Source organism: Scatophagus argus, chromosome 8 (assembly GCF_020382885.2).
Source record: "Scatophagus argus isolate fScaArg1 chromosome 8, fScaArg1.pri, whole genome shotgun sequence".
NCBI classification, from domain to species: Eukaryota; Metazoa; Chordata; class Actinopteri; family Scatophagidae; genus Scatophagus; species Scatophagus argus.
Window position 1 is genome coordinate 6768588 of NC_058500.1, and position 19911 is coordinate 6788498.

A 19911-nucleotide genomic window follows, 5' to 3' on the forward strand; every position below is an offset into this window, starting at 1 on the left:
CCTCCTGCTCATCTGTGAATGAAGAGAGGTCGTTGGCGACAACAAAACAGTGAATCAGAGAAATAAAACGCTCCTTTCTGATTATTTCATGGTGATGTAATGCTGGATGCTGAATGTTACATTTTTAGCCTATAGTCCAAACTCACATCCCTGCACACTGTATTTATTATATTGGATGGGGCTAAAATCCCACTACTTGAAGGCTGATGTTCAGAAACGTGTCCAACACAGCAGAATAATAATAATAATAATAATAATAATAATAATAATAATGATCATAAGAAGAAGAAAATATGGGCACATGGAGAGTCTCTGCAGATACAACCACACACTTCTTGTGGGTCTTAAGTGATGACTGAGAGGTGATTCTGATGTTTCAGCTACTCACAACCACATTTTGACAGAATTCTAATAGGCCTACTTTTGGAAATGTATCCCGACGTGTGGTGGTTGTGCTTGCAGCTTTGCGCAGCTACCTGCTTTGGCGAGAGTACGTGCTGTCTGGGTGCCCTTCTAGGATGGATTTAGTTCTTCAGCTCACTTAAAGTATGTACAAATGTGACTTCTGAGTAACTGAAGTAATACTGACATACAGAAAATATTGATGAGCGATGAAAATTTCTTTAGTAAAGCCACCGAATGCAAGCTGACAGCATCATCATATCATATTAGATGAAGCCGTGGAACTTGGAGACAAGGGAACAATTTATGCATCACAGGATTTCAGGAAGCATCAATGAGAATAAGATGTCAGTGAGCATCTCATTATTGTTTCATCAGTGTTTCATCTTCGCATCTGTTGCATCCATGAGGACCTATTTTAAAATTGATGGCTGAGAGATGATTGCAGTTATCAATGAACACTCGTGACAGATCACGCGCAGGGCATTCGGGTGGGGGGGCGGGTGTAGTGTGGTGGAAATTTTACACATTTCTATGTTTTTGGTAAATTCCATCGACGTGTTTCTGATTCACTTAAAATAGGATCTGTCTGTAAACAGAAATGTGTGCATGGAAACATAAATGACTCAGAGATGAGGTGTTGAAACTTGCTTGTCATTCAGTATTCACAGGTCTGCAGTTGTTCTCGCGAATGCCACTAACCGGTCATGACAACAAACAACACTATCTGAAGCACCAAAACATCTTTTAATTTTTTTTTTAAATGGTTTAAACTAAAGTCATCACTGAAATATTGGCAGGTATTATTAGTAGTATTTTTTTATTAAATACTGCTGCACCTGATTGCAGCTTGTATGCAAAAAAGTCAGTTTTCCTGCAGCCACAAACTACGGTTAATGTTAAATCCTGCCTACATAGCAAGCCTGCCCCGCCCCTCATTCTTCCTCACCCTCAAGTTGCCAGTGTTGTTGCACTGAATTATACTCACGCTGGACCGCTGTGCCAGGGGGCATATCAGTAACAGTCTAACTCACCAGTGAAATACACAGGCCTCGCAGGGGAGACAAAGAAACTCTAAAATATGCAGTTCTTTCTCAACCATGATATCTCTGGCACCAGTGCTCTAATCCATTACCCCAGACGCCTACACTGGAAGGGATCTGTGGATGCCTGATAAACACAAACAGAAGCAAAGCCTGAAGACTCTGCCCACATTTACTGTATGTTTTCCCTGCCATTATCGCTCAGCACTTTAGTAGGAGGTGGTAGAATACACGCCATTATTCACAACCTCTTTTTCTCCAAATAATTTGGGGGTTACGTGACCAAGCGAAGCTATTTCACGGGCTGTTTTCAGCACTTGAGCAGAGTTTCGAGGCTTGCAGGTGAGTGTGGCGCCCTTTCTCCCCTCTTCCACTGGAGCCTCTCCATCTCATCACACTCATTCACTTTCACTCCTCCTCTTTGGTGCTCTTTTGTTCCACTCATCTCTTTTCTGACAAATAACTCCTCAAAGATAGCCTCAGGTGACAAACAATTGAAAATCTCCCCGTCATCCAAGGCACCTCATTATCCAACCACTTTATAATTGGTCAAGAGCCATCATGGATAGATAATAAAAGTAGAAGTTGATAGTTGCTGTTCTGCTGTGGAGTCTCAGAAAATGAGGTATAGTTGTGGTTTTGGAATTGGGAGAAGGAGGTTGGAGTTCCCGGCTCAGGAGCAAAAGCTAATTAGACCTGGTCTCCCCGAGCTCCGGCTGACAAGTCTGAGTGTCTCAGTCTTTTGGAATAAACAGGAACAGGTGTTGAGTAGAGCTGAGTGCATCTCTGTGTTGGCCGATCTTCTCTCGAAGCATTTTCATCAAATAAATTCATTTCAATGGTACAGTAATTATATGGATGCAACAATAACCTCACAACACTTTCTGTTTGATTAATAAACACAACATAATATCAGTGTGGACACTACTGATTTATTGCACTCAGTGATACTGTGATCCATTTTTTTTTATTTGTTCTGTGTGCAGAAAACAAAACTCCACTACCGTATAACACATGAGCAGAAAAAGTAATAGTAAACTTGAGCTTTTTCCTGAGTCCAAGTATTTTGCAGACCCTGCTGGACTTCCTGGTACCGGTAGTCTCAGTGGAGACACTTGGAGATTTTGATTTATAGTTCAGCATCAGCTTTCACAGGAAGCAACGATGGGTTACATGCATTCTTATACTCATACACTTACATGTGTCCTATCCAATCACAGAGCACACGGGCATGCGTGTGAATAAAAAAGTTGGACTCAGTTGAAAGTTGGTGTAGCAATGAAACCAAAGTGAGACAAAGTTCAGCTGAAACAGACTTAGGGAATAGGGGCACCCTGATGATGAGGAACTTACATTTTCTTCATTGTTTTCTACTGTTTTAGATGATCTTCTCCATTTTACTTTAATGCTTTATGGCACCAGACTGGAGAATCAGTGCCACCAGCTGTTTACTTCAATGAAACGACCTCTAATGGAAGTGGATGGAAATACGCTTTAATTTGCATTTTCTTTTGCCAGTTTTGTGGATATTGGTTTAAAATTTGCACTGCATTTCGTTGGGTACAACAGTTGTTTGATTGCCTTACATGTTGCATGTTGCGTAATCTTTATTACATGCCTAGCGAGCAAACACTAATTAGATGGCAGTATATGAAAAAGAATCATTAAAATGACTGAAGAGAAGGTTACATAGTGAAGAGCGAAAGCTCCTCTCGTTGTTGTGAGATGATTATTTCTGTATGTTAGGAACCTGTCAGTCAATGAAAGTCACATTGTCAGTGTCTTTGACTATCAGACGTGTTTCCTATTAAGAGCCATCCAGTAATCATATCCAGCATTTAGTCAAGATTAGAGTTGATTCTGAGTCTGCCTTCGTTTACTCTTTCATTAGAACTTCTAATTTATTATTTGAAGTTTCTCTCAGTTCCTGCCAGACTTTTTCAGCTCAACAAGTTCAAAAACCATCCAAATAATTTTTGTTCTTTTTTTCTTTTGGGCTCCCTCTTCTGCTCAAACACTTAAAGCCGTTTTTGTTTCCTTCCTCAACTACAAAGCGCTTCACTTTCTGCCATTTCTTAGAAGTGGAAAATGACTTATGGCTGCTGATGATACTAACTGTATTTGCCAGGGGAATCAAATGAGCTCAAAAAAAATCTGACTGGCTGTTTGCAAGTACAAAATCTTCAGTTCATTCATGATGTTTTTCAGTTTTTCTGTATCGCCCTGGTTGTTCAACTCAAAAGGAAACAGAAGGACCTCTGGGGCTTTATCTTCTTGTTGCGTACATCTAGAATGTTTACAGTTTGTAAAACCTAAAAAAAAAATGTAGTCGGTTAGTTTAGTCAACTCCAACTCACCAGAAAAGTCGAAGACCGACATTCCCCAGATTTAAGAACAGTTCTAGTCAAGTATGACAAAAGTGTTGTAAATGTAACACATAAACTAATTATTGTGTGATTACAATTCACACACAGTTTCTAATATCCACAATTGGGGCCAGAATAACAGACCACATTTTCCTTTTATGCCAGAAAAATATCTTTCATTTGTGTGTCTATGCAGAAGAACTGCTTCAGAAGACATTCAAGACTTAGAAAGAGTTCGTCAACTGCACTTCCATAATTAAGACTACAGAAATAAATATTTATGTACATAATTTTCTGTGCCCTTTGGAGTGTTTATTTTGCACCTGTTACCTCCTCAGAGCTGTGACTGCACTTGTGTTGATCATCATGAAGGTCTGGTAGCTCTGAGTAAGAGGAAGTATTTACACCTGACAGAAAAGAGTGCACAGGTTTTTCTTCTCACTGTGATGTGGGTGGCTGTGCTAGCATGTAGTCTATTTTCCAAACACTAAACATATTCTTTTCCTTTGAATATCTCTCCAGTTTTTCAGCTTTTACCTGCACTTACCTAAAGGGAATTTCCACTTTTATTGCGCTAAGATCCACCTTTTCTCTCTCTCTCCTACACTGTCCATTTATTCTCCACAGCTCGGCTCAGGCTGAACAATGCATTGATGCGTGTGTGCATGCGATCCAGCACGTGTGATGACAGGCAGAAATTAGCTGCCATATGTTGTGTATTAAGCGATGAGGGGTTTACTGATGGAAGTGTTACAACAAGAAGCAATCTCTTCTAACTTCAGTATTTGAACTCATTTGAGTTGGTCCGCTTTAAAGTAACACTCGTGTGTTCCTGTGTATTTATACGAGTACATCACGCACATATGCACATATGGCTGGAAAATTGATCATTAATTGCATCCATTATTTGAAATGTAGCTTCAGCGCTGTAATAGTCTGCCAGGCATTTATAAAGTGAAACGCAGTTAAAACATTATTTGCAACAGAATTCACTGATGGGCTCTGCTCCATTTTCATGTTTGTCGCCGTGCTTTGCTTATTGCTGTCATTAGAGGGGGGGAGACCTGCCGACTGATTGCTGTAATAAAGCTGAATGCAATTTAGTATCAGGTATGTTTTGCATAAGAGACGGAACCTTTAACTTTTTCTTTGTAACACAGGAAAGCCAATAGCTCGTCTCCCATCAGAAATCATATTTCGTAAATATTTCACTATGGGTATGTTATTTCTCCTCCGGGTGTTAACCTGGACAGGTGAAAAGTTAGGAGTGAAGGATGTCCGTTCTGATATTTTAGATCTCGGTCACTGCGCTTGTGAATGTAGCTGTGTAAACAATCCAGTCAGTGTGAAAAGACTGACACATCCACAGCACCACTGAATAATTCAAAGCACTCTGCCACCCATTCATCCTGCCAGCTTTTAAAGCCTCTGACTGCACTATTGATCTGTGTGCTTTGGCCATACCCCATCTGATGTGTCTTGAATGACCAAAATCAAATGAGCAAGATTGTTTAAAAAAAAAAAAAAAGTTTTAAGCTTTTAAACTGATATGGGAGGAAAACATCCCAATGTCAAGAAATGGTTATAACCCAATGGCAAGTTACTAAACTCAAACTTATGTAGACCGTGTGTTGTCATTCTGTAACTCAGAAATAAATCTAGGGTAAGTTTTATCTGTCCTTTTAATATTATGGGATTTGAATCCCCTGCTGAATATCCCTTAAGTACTTGAAGGCAACTGAGTAGTACCACTTAATTATCTATTACACAGCTATTAAGACCACATTCTTGAATAAAAAAAGATGTAATGAGGTTATTTCTTTCTTTTCTATGACAGACCATAAGAAATAATTATTGCAGTACTTTTTAGTGAGTTTTTGGATCAGGTCAAGTACAAAGATTTTAGTAGAACACCACAACATAGTTCGCAGGACAAAATTCCGGCACTGTCGACTTAACACGGAAGGAAAGAAATGCATCACTAAATGTTCCATTTGAATCCATTTTTATGCGCTGAGGGTTGACACAGTATTAGGAGTGTCACGTGTCTCCGGTGGCCTTATCTCTAATGTTTAAAGGCATTTAAATTGCTGACAACAAACTGTTCTGAACGCCACAAAAGGTAATGCAAATCACATGTAATTTGCATAGATTGCTTAATCAACCCATCCCACAGACAGCAATTCACTAAAATCCTTTGGCAGCGGTGTCTCAACACTTGAAACACTGATGTAAACAAGTGGGAGACAGCCCACTCTCATTGGCTCGAATCATATTACCTGAACCAATGGACACCCTCTAAATCTAAACTTGGCCCTTTTTACTCATATCCATGTGTGTCCAATTAAGTTGTATTCCTTTATATTGAATTACATGAAGGTCAACCTGAACCCTCATGTACAGCTTCTCTGGGACTCGGAGAGGAAAAAAGGCAATCCTCTGCAAACCCCAATCGTTGGATTTTAAATATTTCATGATTCCCTTTTTTTCAGCTTAACTTGCAGAAAAGAGAAATGGGGCGGTGAAAAGCATTGATAGCGCATGCAGCAGTGTGCAGCAGTAAGGAGACAACAGAGTGGGTTGAGCGAGAGTGCCTGCAGTCTCTCCTGCTCAAAATCAAGCTGCGCCTAGCTAAAAGTCTGTAAGCAGTGCAGGCTGATTGCCTGAGTGTTTCAATCCAGTCATTCCTCTGTGCGCTTTGACATTGATGCCAACAGACAACCAACTGCTCCATGTGTAAGCAAACCAGGCTTTTCACCTGAGGCAGATCTTTGAAGTTTAGGACCTGCAAATGGAAATAAGAAAGCGTAATACTCTTGATGTAGCTTTTGCAATGACTGACGGCAGCATGAAATATTCATAACAATAAGTAAATTTGCTGAAAATCACAAAACTCTACAGACCGTTGTCACACTGCTTCGAAGTTACAGCTGATTAATTATTTTATTAAAGCTACTGCAGTTCATTGTTAACTCCTGGTGGTAATGTGTAAGCTGACTTCAGAAATCTGCCAGATACGCTGAGATTACATTTGACATGACACAGCACTTAACAAACGTATGGCTGTTGACGGCTTCGTACAGCTCTGATGTCCATTAAAGCTGCAGATGACGGACACGTGCACTTACCTCCGATCCTCCCTCTAAGGCTCAACATAAAGCAGTCTATAATTTGTAGTAGGCCGATACTGAGCCACATAGAACCCATTCCCTTTAGTGATAGTATGTCATGTAATATCAATATTAGAAACTAAAAATTAGAAATTGTGGCTCTCACAGTAGTGGAAAATTACCTTTGACAAACTCAAGAGCAGCATGTCTGACAAGGGTAATTCACAGAGATTCCTGTGGACGATTTTCATCATTTTGTGCCTTTAATAGATTCAATTCAATCTCCAGTCAGGAGATTTGGTCCGGAAAAATGTTATTGTTCAATGCTGTCAGACCAACAGGTGAAATTCCACTTACATCCGATTGTTTTTATCATATGTGAAGAATAAAGTGGAATTTTATAATGTGCCTCAATGTAATAATCCATTCCCCAAATTCCTATATGAGTAAGGTGCACAGCATTCCCCCAAAATAATTAGTCTGCAATGTTTTGTTGTGCTGTTGTTAGCTCTAACACATTCAGGGCTGCTTTAATAGCTATTTTCCCAATCACTTTTCCTATAAACACATTACATCAAAGCTATCGTTTGTGCTTTTAAAACATTTACCAAAGGTGAGGGAAAAAAGTTGTTTTGTTTTTGTTTTTTTAAAAGCACTCTGCTGCAGCTGTAGACTCACTGACGGTGTGTGTGTGTGTGTGTGTGTGTGTCAGGATCTGATGCCTCCATTAAACCTGACTAGTTGATTAACTGTGAGAAGAGAACGCACGCAGGTCATGTGTTCACTGAGTTGATGGTAATGGCTTTTACAAAACAGTGTCACTGTCTGCACAGGTAATCTGTTCTCGAGGAGTAAAGGGAATGCATTTCCGGTTCTAAGGACGTGCTTTTTTTTTATGAGAACCTTTTGTTTTTCTTAAATGTTCAGATTGTGGCAAATTTTCTAATTCACTTCATGTCTTCATACAATATTAGGTAATAGCTTGAGACTGTGCTACTCTCCTTTTTCAGCCACGACCTTTTTCCTGTCCAGGTGATCCAATTGGAAGAAAACACACACTGATTAAAGCTGTAGTTTCCTCAGGGTTTATCTAGAATACTTTAAGCACCATTGAAACTAATTTCTTTTTGTGTAAAAGTTAACTTTCACACCTACACTGGCCATAATTATCTGCTTCCTTTAATTGAATATAATTATCCGAAGCTTTTTCCCCCCCTTGGCTGCTTAATCAATTATAGAGAGGAATGTTTTCAGTTATAAAACCATGAGAGCTATTACTCTCAGTTACAGAAAATATGTGTTTAAAAAGAAAAACTTTGTTTTATATTATATTAAGATCAGCACAAACTGCTCTGTGCTGAAAGAACTTAATGTTTTTGAGACAAACACAAAGAAGAAATACTGTAAATGAATGTTCAAGTACTTGAGGTACTTGAAAGACAATTTCCGTCAACGACTTGTTTTCTCGGCGTATCAATGACAGAATGTGTAGAGAGTTTAATTCGTTATGCTCATTCACAGGTATTGATTTGTGACACACAAACTGCGCTATCATTTAAATCTAATGGGACAACACCTTTGGATGACTTTGGAACAAGTCCATCCCCTCACTGTATTCATCCCCATGTCAATACCGCTGGGGCAGGGCTCAGTGGGATCTTGGGGGTTTACCATTTCTACTGACTTTGCAGTGTCATTGAGACACATAAGACAGTAAATCTGGCGTCAAACAAAAGGCAGGAAGTTGTACTGTAAAGAGTAGTGAATCCTCTCCCTGATTTATGAAGTCATGCGCAATAAAATGAGAAATGCGACATTGTTAATGTGATTAAACTGCAGCTCTGTTGACATTTCATTCACCATGAATCATGACATGTTGTGAAGCTCACAACATTGCTGGATCATGTCTTGGTTTTACTGGGGAGGCCAACAGGGTAGAACAGGTGAACCACACATTCTTGTAAGCGTAGCTCCCCGTCCTCTCAAAAAATGATACATCACTAGTCATCACGCTTCTCTGTCAGAAGCAAACAGGTCAATAGTGTGATGGTGTTAAGTGAGCTGCAAAAATCCACACAGGAAGTGGTTGGATGTGCATCTTGGACTGTGACATGCGAGATGGCAACGAGATGTTTTAGCCACACTGCAAATTAAAGTCAGTGTATGCCGTTCAGCCTTCTGAAAAACATAAAGATGTGTTTTCTGTTCTGGTTAAGTTTAGGCACAAAAATTGCTTATTTAGTTTTATGTGAAGGTTGCAGTTTGGGTTTAAGTAACTACATAGTTAAGATTAGAAAAACAATGTGGTTTGGATTAAAAGCTACTCTATTAAAGTTATATAACCAAATATGAACCATCAAATGTGAACCAGCATCCAAAGTATTACACCATTAATATCATTATGATACTTGAGAGTTAGCCTGAAAGTACATCATCATCATCATCTGTGTGTATATCAGAGTGAAAACTGCATATTTAACTGTATGACTAATGGTAATGCATTCAGCAGTGACAAATATAAAGGACATCAGAATACAAAACACTACTTCAACAATATATAGTGTTGGCTCCTCTCAAGAATCTGTGGCTGGGTGGTATCATGAGATATGACTATTGTTATTTTTTATTATTATTGATATTGTCAGGACTGCTTAACACAGGGCAAAGAGTCTGTTTTTTTTTTCCTTTAAGAAAGATTATACTGAACTGCCCACACACTCACAGATTGAATTCCTATTGATACGTCATGTCATAACAATTTCTGAACTAATCCTCAGAGAAAAAGTCAGAGGGCAGAGATGTTTACAGTTGTTGTACGACACGACATGTAGGTCTTACAGTGCAGACTTGAAATGTCAAGTACACGAATGAAAAGCTTGGGCCAGAATCTGAGACAAGAGGTAACACATTCACCCAACGTTTAATATCAACATGTCACCTTTTTAAGAAAATCAATGGCTGTATGTTCCAATTCTGCACCGTACAAGTAAAAACACTTACATTCAGCCCCAGACGGACGAGATAAACATGTCAGGAAATGAGGGACATTGTCGCGCCACATTCAAGCTGCTCGGTCAATATCCAAGTGAGTGTTTGTAACGGAAAGTCTTCATATCTTGATGGCTTAATGATTACAGGTTAAAGAAACAAGGTGATGGAATGGTGACAAACAGGCAGCTAGTCTGTTAGAATTTATTGCGTTTTTGCTGAGCTCTGGAGACAATAATTAGCCTGTAAATGAGAATTGATCCTCCTCTGCCAGCTGGTAATGTGAATGTGTACAAATATTTGGAGAGCATGCATGACTGGCTTCTGTATTCTGCCTCTGTGTTTGCAACCAGTCTCTTTGGACACTACTTTTAGATATTAAGTGATTTCATAAAAAAAGGCAGCCACAAGTCATCCAAATAGTCCGTTTTTTCACTACCAGTACGCCACATTTGCACTGCTGTAGAAGCAGAAAACTGGGAGTGTTCATGACTATCAAAACAGAATAAAATGTAAACAAATTCACGACTCTAGCGGGGCCATCTGGTGCCTCAGAAATGTACTGGAGCCATAGATATCAGGAAGCAAAGGGACTGAATGTTTTCAACAACCTGAATAGATAAATATTGTTCTGCCATCATAAAGTTGCTTTTCCTCATCTCATGTCCTCTTTTCTTGCTATTAGCATACATTGATAACAGCTGTCACAGTCGCTGATGTCATTTCATACATGCTCTTTTTTCTGTCAGCCCATTTTTACCTCCATCAGTAAATTGAAATAGAAAAAACAACCACATAATTGTTTTTTCTTGCCCCCAAAATCAAAACTTCTAAAGGAACTGCTTATCAAATTTTAATGAGCTGATCAGAACCCTACTCCTCACACCGATCCACAGCTTTAAAGAAGTAAATGCAACTTTATGTCTCAACATGATATAACACATTCATGTTATATATTTCTCAGAGTTCTGGGTGAGTTTAGTTTCAATGATAATTTCAGTGAGTTCAGCCAAGGAAATCAATAGAAATAATTTAGAATGCAATAATATAGAAATTCATGACACCAGTACCATCCTCAATAAATAATGCAACCACTGCTGCAAATTGATAGGATTGTGGCCTGTCAGCCCTTGCATTTCTGAGTTTCTGAATTTATATTTGTTTAATAAATAGAAGCACGACATTCTAATTAAATATAAAAGCAAAATTTAGCAAGTGCTTATTTTATGTTTTAATCCTGTATCTTTTTGCAATAGCAAGCATGACTGACAGCCTGGGTAATAGATTGTAGGCGATACAACCCTCTTCCAGTATCTGTTTCAGTTCGTGACTGTTGTGGCGGGTTAACATCAGTTTTTTGCGCACTTGTAGCTTGGATGAAGGGTTGCAGGGTTGGTTCATATGGCACATGGTCAATCACTGTGATCTGAACTCTCTCAACAACTATTGGATGGATTGATATGAATTTTTGTACAGATATTTCTGTCCTGAAGAATATGAATCATACATGACTTTGATCATCCCCTGACATTTCCTGTTGGTACCACCCGCTGGTCAGAGTTTTTACTTATTCAATGAAATATCTCAGCATCTACTGGAACTATTTGTTCAAAATGCTGTACAGATATTCATTGTTCCCAGATAATTCCAGATAATTTGTCTAAATGTCTCAACAGCTACTGGACCTTTAATAACTTTTGCGGTCCATTAACTTTTCCTCTGGCCTCAGCTGAACTTTGTGTTTAATGGCAGTTAGCAAATGTTGCTAACCTGGTAAGCCAAGTTTTGAACACGAACACGGTCCGCTAAACATCGGCATGTTAGGGCCGTGACGGAGCATTCTAGCATAACCGTAGAGTCTTAGTCTCGTTTTTTCTTCTGTCAGGCAAAATACATTATGCGTATGGGCAGTCGTGTCCACTGAACACAAATATGAGTGGAAGAAGAAAGACCAAAAGGACCAAAATATGCCTTTCAACATAAGGTAGCACAACAATCTTTGTTCACACCATTTAGCACGTAGGAAAGAAAATGGAGGGTTTTCTTTCTTAATGCGGCATAAAAACCAATGACTTTTCACCTAACACAGTATCTTTCTCATTAACACAATGTTGAAACTAACCTCAGCCCTGCTTCTTTCAAAATTACAGCTTGAATGTTCTGATTTCATGGTAAATCCTAACTTCCTCTGACCAGAAAGCGAGTGTCTTTGTGTGACACAGCAGTGACTCATGGGGGGGCCCTCCATGTTGTCTCATGTGCTGGAAGGCTGGATGATGTCCAAGCCGCTTAGCCTGAAGGCAGCCGAACTTTCTCTTCCTGTCCCCCGCTGCAGGGTAGGTTGAGGATATCGGCTGGCATTAGGCTGACAGAACAATCCCTTTGAGATCTCAGGCAACATTACAGTAGTCATATGAGATTTTTTTATTATACTGACCTTTTCTTGCTCGTATTTCTTATATTTATTAGTCAAGAACAGAACACAGAGCCTTCTTTGCTTAAATGAATAAATCATGGAGGTCTCTGTTCATCACTCATTTTTTACCGGCTGACACTTACTTTGACTCCTCAAGTTGAAGAAAAAAAGAAAAAAAAAAATCACTCTGACAAAATCAATATGGAGACTGTCATGGCGGCATTGATTGCTTCTAATTTAAATCTGTTTGAGCTACTCAAGTTTTAGTGTTTTCTCTTCCTTGTGGTTTCAAACCTTTGTTTAAGCCTGAGTAAATTTTAAGCAGCACAGCCTCTCACACAGCAGGACAGTGATGGATTGGTGGGCTGATGGTGAGATTATGTAGGTGAGACAGCCCCAAGCCTTTAATCCCACGCTGTTTTGAAGGAAACATCTGATGGCTGTTCTGTTTGTTGTATTCTGTTCTGAAGATGTGATTTTTTTTATTTTTTATTTTTTCCTTTTTTAACTGCTATAGAAAATTCAGGGCAGGATACCAGATGCACATCTTGTTTGAGATTGGAGAATTGCAACTACTGTAGTGTGCTGACAGCTTCAACGCAGAGAACATAAGCAAACCCTGTTGGTGTTTTTGTTGTTCTTGTCGTTCCCTCTTGGCTTTGAGAATTTCACAGAAATGCTCAACAGAATAAAATCGTACATTCAAAAAAGAAAAGCCCCCCCCCCCCCTTTCCTCCCAGCATCCTCTCAACGGGCATTCTACTGCACACTAATTAAATGGCAAAAATTAATTTAAGTGAAACCTAACATATCAAGAAAGAGAGCGCACAAGAGGAGACAGCCGCACAGTAGCTTTTTTTGTCACTTTGCTTGGTGATTACCAGCAGTGGTTCGGGTCGCCTGCAGAGGGATTTGAAAACAGCAGGAGGAAGGGGATAAAATCGTGCCAAGAATGAAAGGCAAGCTTCTGGGCAGCCGTCTCTCAAGGCTGTCCTGAGAATTGACCGCTTGGGCTTGGGTGGGCAAAGTGAGTCGAGTTGGAACTAATCCTGAACTAAAGGAGCTGCTTCTTTGTAGCCAGAGCTTGGTAGATGGGGGACGTCTGCAGTCTGTGGTCGAGCAAGACGGGTTCATGGATTTGTACTGCACAGTTGTAAAAGTCAAGTTGAGGAGCACAGATAAAACCATGGAAGCCCACTGTTCTGTGAACTCACTGAAAACAATTGCTTGCTGCTTGTTTTTTTAGGCATTTATTTGATTCGCTTCCCTGTTTTCCCGAATTGGCTGGGCTTTGCAGGTGTAGTTTTCAGCAAGTACATGGGATTTGCTGGGCATGGGTGGGTGGGTTTCAGAGAATGGGCTGTACAAATGAACTAATGTAGCGGAGAGTGCACCAAATTACACTTAGCACAGACAGGGAGTGGACTTAGACAGAATCAATTCCCCTGTCCAGAGTAGACCTCTTTTTCCTCAATTACCACACAGCTCCAAGGTGTTGAGGCTCTGTGAAGGTGACAGAGTACACACCTAGGAGCACTGCCCAGATTTGATAAAGGACTAGAAAGTGTAGCATCTTCCTAAACTGCCCTGGGAAGCATGAAAGTCCCTTTGAACTGAACAATTACTACAGAATTCCCCCCCCCTTATATTTTTATTCCTGTGTGTCAGTGGACATCTGGTTGAGCCTTTCACATCATCTATACTGGCAAAGTGCAGTAATTCAGAAGACATTATGTTATGCACTGAAAAATATTTTCACATGAGCCTTTGGCTTTGGCTATACAAATGGCTTTGTATAGGGTTACAAGAGGTTCTATGTTGTGAGGAACTCACAAAACTATCACCAAACTCTGCAACTTGTATCCTTTGAAACACATCTCTGTAGCTACATACAACATTTTATTTTAATGCTGCATAATTTTGGATTCAGGTCTGATAATAGGCCTAACAGAACATGATATTTACCATTATGGCTAGATGAATGCATAGATAGATAGACAGATAGATAGATACTTTATTGATCCCGAGGGGAATTCAAGCTTGACCATCAACAACTGAAAGTAAAAAGCAGATGTGTGTATGTTTTTCCATAGCTTCTAAAGCTTTCAGTGTATCCTCACTGTAGGCTGATGGGGTAATCCAATAAGAGCCCTGTCTCAACACAGTGAAATCCTGAGGGGGAGGAAGGCACTGAGCCTGAGGCCTCCGTCTCTAATGAGGTGGATGCAAGGTCTCTACTTCACAGACAACACAACAGGCAACTAGTTAACCCTCTTTATTCTGCACAGAGTATATCTAGCTACCACCGCTGCTCTCCTCCCTCCATCTGTCTCCACAGATCCAAGCTCACTTCTCTACAGAAGAAAGTCTTAGTCCTGCAGACTGGCAGTGCCTGCTTGTACCTAATTTAAAGAGTTGCTGTGTGGAAGTTCCCCAAGCTACCTCCCTTTGTCTGACAGCTTATGATTGTCTCAGCAAGTCAACTTTGATACCTGAAACGCTGTGCATGTGCCTGCAGTTTCTTCCTGCTGCAGCAATACCCCTCAAGCCAGGCAGTATAACTGCTTTCAGTGAGGTTTAAGAGACACAATCAAAAGCCTGGGGCTTTAATTACACTCAGTCTGTCTCGAGTATTATAAGCAACCAACGACTAATTACCTTGAGGTCTGCTGCACTATGCCCCTGCTTATACAGCAGTATAAAAACCTGACTGATGAGAAAAGACCAAGCGCTGGGCCCAGTGATGAGAGGATGCAGAGAGGGAGCTTTCAACCCCAATCCCTGGGCGTAAATTACGTAACAATATAGTAAAATATTCATGACACACCATGGGGACGGAATCCTTCCTGCTCTGAAGTGCTGAGTAAACACTTCGTCCTCAGCCACTCTAAGACTGTGAGTAGGATAAGGAAAAAGCCCAAAAGTAAGGATCTGAAAAAACAATTGCGAGCATGAAGCTAATTACAGTCAGAAAACAAAATTCTTCAAGTTTCTCCTCACAAAACCTAGTGAGGATAGAAGTTATGTTGGTGGTGTGTTGTCTTTATGTTGTATGCTTTCATATGTGTGGTCTTTGTGTGTTTTAAATAAACATGAAAATTGGACCAAGAAAATAAAGAAAAAATGCACTATGAAAAAAACAACTCAGCAAACCGCAACAAACCAGCACAAAGCGCTTAGAGCCACAGCTACTGACCATCTCATACAAATGTTTTATTTGCTTTACAAAACTGTATTATATGTAAAAATGACTCATCATCATCTTTAGTTTAGTCTTAAGCCAACAGTTCAGGTGAGGGGAAAGAGACACCGGTTGAGAGGTTGAAAGAAGACAAGCCTGACTTTTGAAGTCATTAGAGGGAAGTGGTGAGCAGTGAAATCCTCCCTGCCACTCAAGGGAGTCCTGCTTATGGTTTTATGTGACTTTAATGATGGAGAAAAGAGCCGGAACCTGCTGGGCCGTGCCGTGTCAGAGTACAACCTTAGCTTTATTTATTAGTCGATATCCTTATGTCAAGAACGGAGGATTGCGTTCATTTGCAGCAGAGTGCAGAGCTTCTGATGGGTCCTGCTCACTTTTGCACTCTGAAATTCAAATACTGTTAGTTCAACAAGGCCACAGTGGAGCTAACAGTGACATGTTAAGGTAAAATCCTGTGGCGTAAAGTGAGATCAGGTACTGTACTTCAGTGCAATTTTTAGGTACTTGTACTTAAGTATATTTGCTACTTTGTACTTCTACTACGCTACAGTCCATAGGCAAGTTTTGTACTTTTTAACTTTCCTACATTTATTTGCCAACTTTAGTTACTTGTAGAATTAGTTTATTGAACAAAACAGGGAAATTTCGATTAAAACTCCATGGCGAAATCTACAAACTACACGGGAAGATAAACTGTATAAGGTAGTTAAGTCACCTTTACCAGTCTCAGCATTATGATGATGATGAACACACTGATGTATCAATAATTATAAAAATGCAATGTAGACCTAGATTATTCCAAAAATGTTGATTATTCCAAAATTATGCCATTCTGCATAATGAGTGCTTTTACTTTTGGCACATTTAGTATATTTTAATCTTATTAGTGTTATACTTTCTGCACAACTACCAGAGGAAGAGCAACATCTTTAATCCTAATTCACCAGAAGGCCATTTCCTCCTGAGCTGAGAGAAAATGAAAACTTGACCATCTTAATGTCCAATTCTCTATATCATCCCTCTGGCTTGCATTTCATCACTGAGAGAGGTTCTATATGTGCTGTGGGTTCTTGTTTTTTGAACTAGTATTACATTACCTTGCAGCACTGTTAAAATAATAAGGTTTGTAACAAAAATAAAATGTAGTCAACAAATTTTTCCTTTCTTTTCCTCTGAACCGGATACCAAAGCAATTACACTAAATGAAACAGAGCAATCAAGTAAATTCAGACATAATGCAACTGTGTAAAACAGAAGATGGTGGATGGAGATGATGAGCTAAATTAAGCACAGTGGGAACATTTTATCAACTTGTTTACATTATTATATTTGTTCACATGATGATTAAATCCTGAAGGGAAAATTAGAGTAACAAGGGTACAAATTAAGTAAAACAAGGAATGATTTACATCTGGTTCCCTACAGCAAATTGAAATACAAGTCCAGGGTCTCCCTCATGCATATGCAATATCATCTTGTAACCCCGTGTAGTATTAATATTATTAAAAATATTAAACCCAGTATTATTCTTTTCACCTGGGGCCACATCTGGGCCCCATACAAATCACATTTCCATGGCGTCTTGTTTCCCTATTAGTGTGATTCATGAAAAATTGTTCCGCCTGTCGAGTACAAAACAAAAGATACATTGATTAAAAGCTTTAAAGCTTTCCAGTTCTCTACTGTGTTTATTTGAACTTCCAAATGTCTCAAAATTATGTTTTAAGAAAGGTTGGCACCAGTGTTGTGACCGCTTTTGCTTTTTCTTTGCGATAAATGCTATCAACTTGGCATTTGGTGTAAGGTTATCAAAACAACACTGAACAGAGAAAGAATTTTAAAGAAGGAAAGAAAAATACATGCCACAGAGAAGCCGCCCTGTGTTTGTTATATACTGTGTTTTCAGTTCAGTGACACTGTGAGTTTTTAGACAGGGTTAATGAAGCATTTGTCTGTCAGATTTTAGCTGCATGAATGGATTCACTGTTCATTTAGCTGATTGGAGGTGTTCCAAAATGTGCTGTCAAAAAATGGTTGCAAATGAGTTGAGCCTTAGGAAAGACTGGGCAACACTGTACAATTCAATATCACAGCGTTACATATTCAAACCAGAGAAACCCTAGCGTGATGTTCTGACAATGGTGCATTTTCCATGTTACATTTATTTACACATATACTATGACCAATCTACATGTTTTATCATGGCTGTGCTTCCATGCAGTGTTGGTTTTCCAAAACAAACCTGAAATGTGTCTATGATGGAAGACTTCCGGATAATTTTTAAATCTGAAATGTGTGTAAAAGCCTTAGCCACCGGAGGTGAGTGTATTTCCACGTAGTACCTAAAAGCCTGCTCTGTGCTCTTTCCATCTGATCCCACTGCTGATGCAGAGTCAGACAGGAGCAGGCCATAGTCATGCTGCAGCAGTGCTGTGATGTGCAGAACATGCTCAGCTAATGGCTGCTCCCAGTACTTCTCAGTTCCTCTATCATGACAGGGACAGAGTGGAGAGCCTAGGATTGTACTCAGCATGGTACAGGGCTGCTTAATGCTTGCGTGATCTAAGATAAGTTTCCGCTGTTGGTGAAGGAACTCAAGCGCAAACTCTTTCCTGCTACTTCTGCTGGAGAATTCTTTGTCAGTACCAAATATCAAAGTATGTGTTTCAGCTACATTTGCAGCTGCATACATGACTTTTCCTGGAGTGGTTTGGAGAGAAGGAGTTTTTAGTAACCCTCTCTTGAAATAAAGGATTTTCTCAGTCCCTCAGTGGGATTTGCCCATGGCCCTGTCAAGCAGGCTCTTCAAGCCCACTGGGCAGATACCTCTAAGGCCATTGTCCATCAAAAAAGGAGTTCTGCTTGCTCTGACCTCAACCGAGAGGGTGAATAATTTGTGAGCCCTTTCAATCCATCTAAGCTGTTCAGCCTATCAGAATCCGAGTAGCACTATGCTCACACAAAACTCATTCTTTTCCCAAGAACATGGAGTCTTGGATGAAGCAGCTCAATGCCCTTTAGAGAAGAAAAAAGGAAAAACTAAATAATTTGTTCCCACTGCAGGAGTTGGCATGTTGGAGCACACAACAGCTCACTGGCAAAATTCTGCCGAAACAGAGGCTTGCCAATTAGCTGTGTGAAGACGTCTTGCAAGCCTGTGAGTGGACAGGTTCTCCTCTGGCAATTCATGTGGCCTCCACAAGGAGTCTGGCAGCCTTGTTTGGTGGAAAATTTGGGGGTGGAGAGCTGTGCAATAGCATAAGCTGTGACAGTCATTCCAGATTTTTGGGGCTTTTGCAACTCGTGTCTTGTGCACTGAGGGTTGACTAAAGGTGGCATGGATTACTTCTTCTTACTTCTTACTTTTCTGTGATATATTTGTGTATCTCTTCCTGCTTGTGCTCAGACAGTGTTGAGAGGATATTGACATGTGACATCGAGTGCTAGGGCAGTGCACTGACCAACTTGTGTTTGCAGGCAGATGACTGCTTCTTCTACAGTGCTGAGCAATAAGACAGTTCCTGTGTGAGATGTGTTGCCAATCACATTTTGGCTCACTGGATTATTAGAATGTGCATTTCCCTGGTGGTGAAAGTTGTATGACAGGTCTGTTCTCGTGGATTTAGTCGACTAGAACTTGTGGCGGCCGGACACCGATGCCACATTTGTGTTAGATAGTTCACCCACTTCTTTGCAAAAAAGGGGTTGGCCCCAGAATGGTAGCAGACAGGCTAACACGCAGCTGGTGATTCATGCCTCATCATCTGTAGGACCTTTTTAAAATATGAAGTCTGTGCAAATAAAACAATGGCTACATATTATATTTCTTAATGTTGGAACACCAGTGGAGGCTCTAGTGATATTCTCAGTACAGAGAGTAAGTAAGGGCGTTGCATACTTTATAATCAGCCCAAAGAGATTCTGACTGACTGAGCACGACAAGTTTGTCAAGCCGAAAGAGCCCAAAAGAGGCATTTATCTGTCTTTACAATAAACACTGTAGCTAGTCTGACGTGATTATTGGGATATCATGAAAAGAGACAGCCTGTTTTGACACGGTCCTGATGCTCATTAGCTTGGTGGTGCCCTGTAGTTTGGTGTGACAGCACTGAGCAGGTATTACAAAAGTCCTGTCATATATTGTTTATGTTGTGCTCTCATTTGCATATTACATTTGCCTCTGGTGAGCCGGCACAATGCAGCATTTTATGCACTATATGCAATGGAAGTGCAATGAGCTCATGGTTCCATGCATGGCTTCCTTGAATTAATTAGAAGAAGGCAACACTAAGGACTCTTGGCATATTAGTGTCATTAGTGAGGAGAATTATGGTGTACTGATCAGTGCCTAGTTTTCTGGACAGTGGGGCAAAATAAGTCTGAA

The 19911-nt window shown here is 40.0% G+C and overlaps 1 protein-coding gene across 1 annotated transcript in view; it reads right to left on the reverse strand.

The window, feature by feature from the left end:
• Positions 1-19911, reverse strand: part of grm4 (glutamate receptor, metabotropic 4) — a 158501-nt gene that overhangs the window by 90597 nt on the left and 47993 nt on the right. The window lies entirely within an intron of this gene.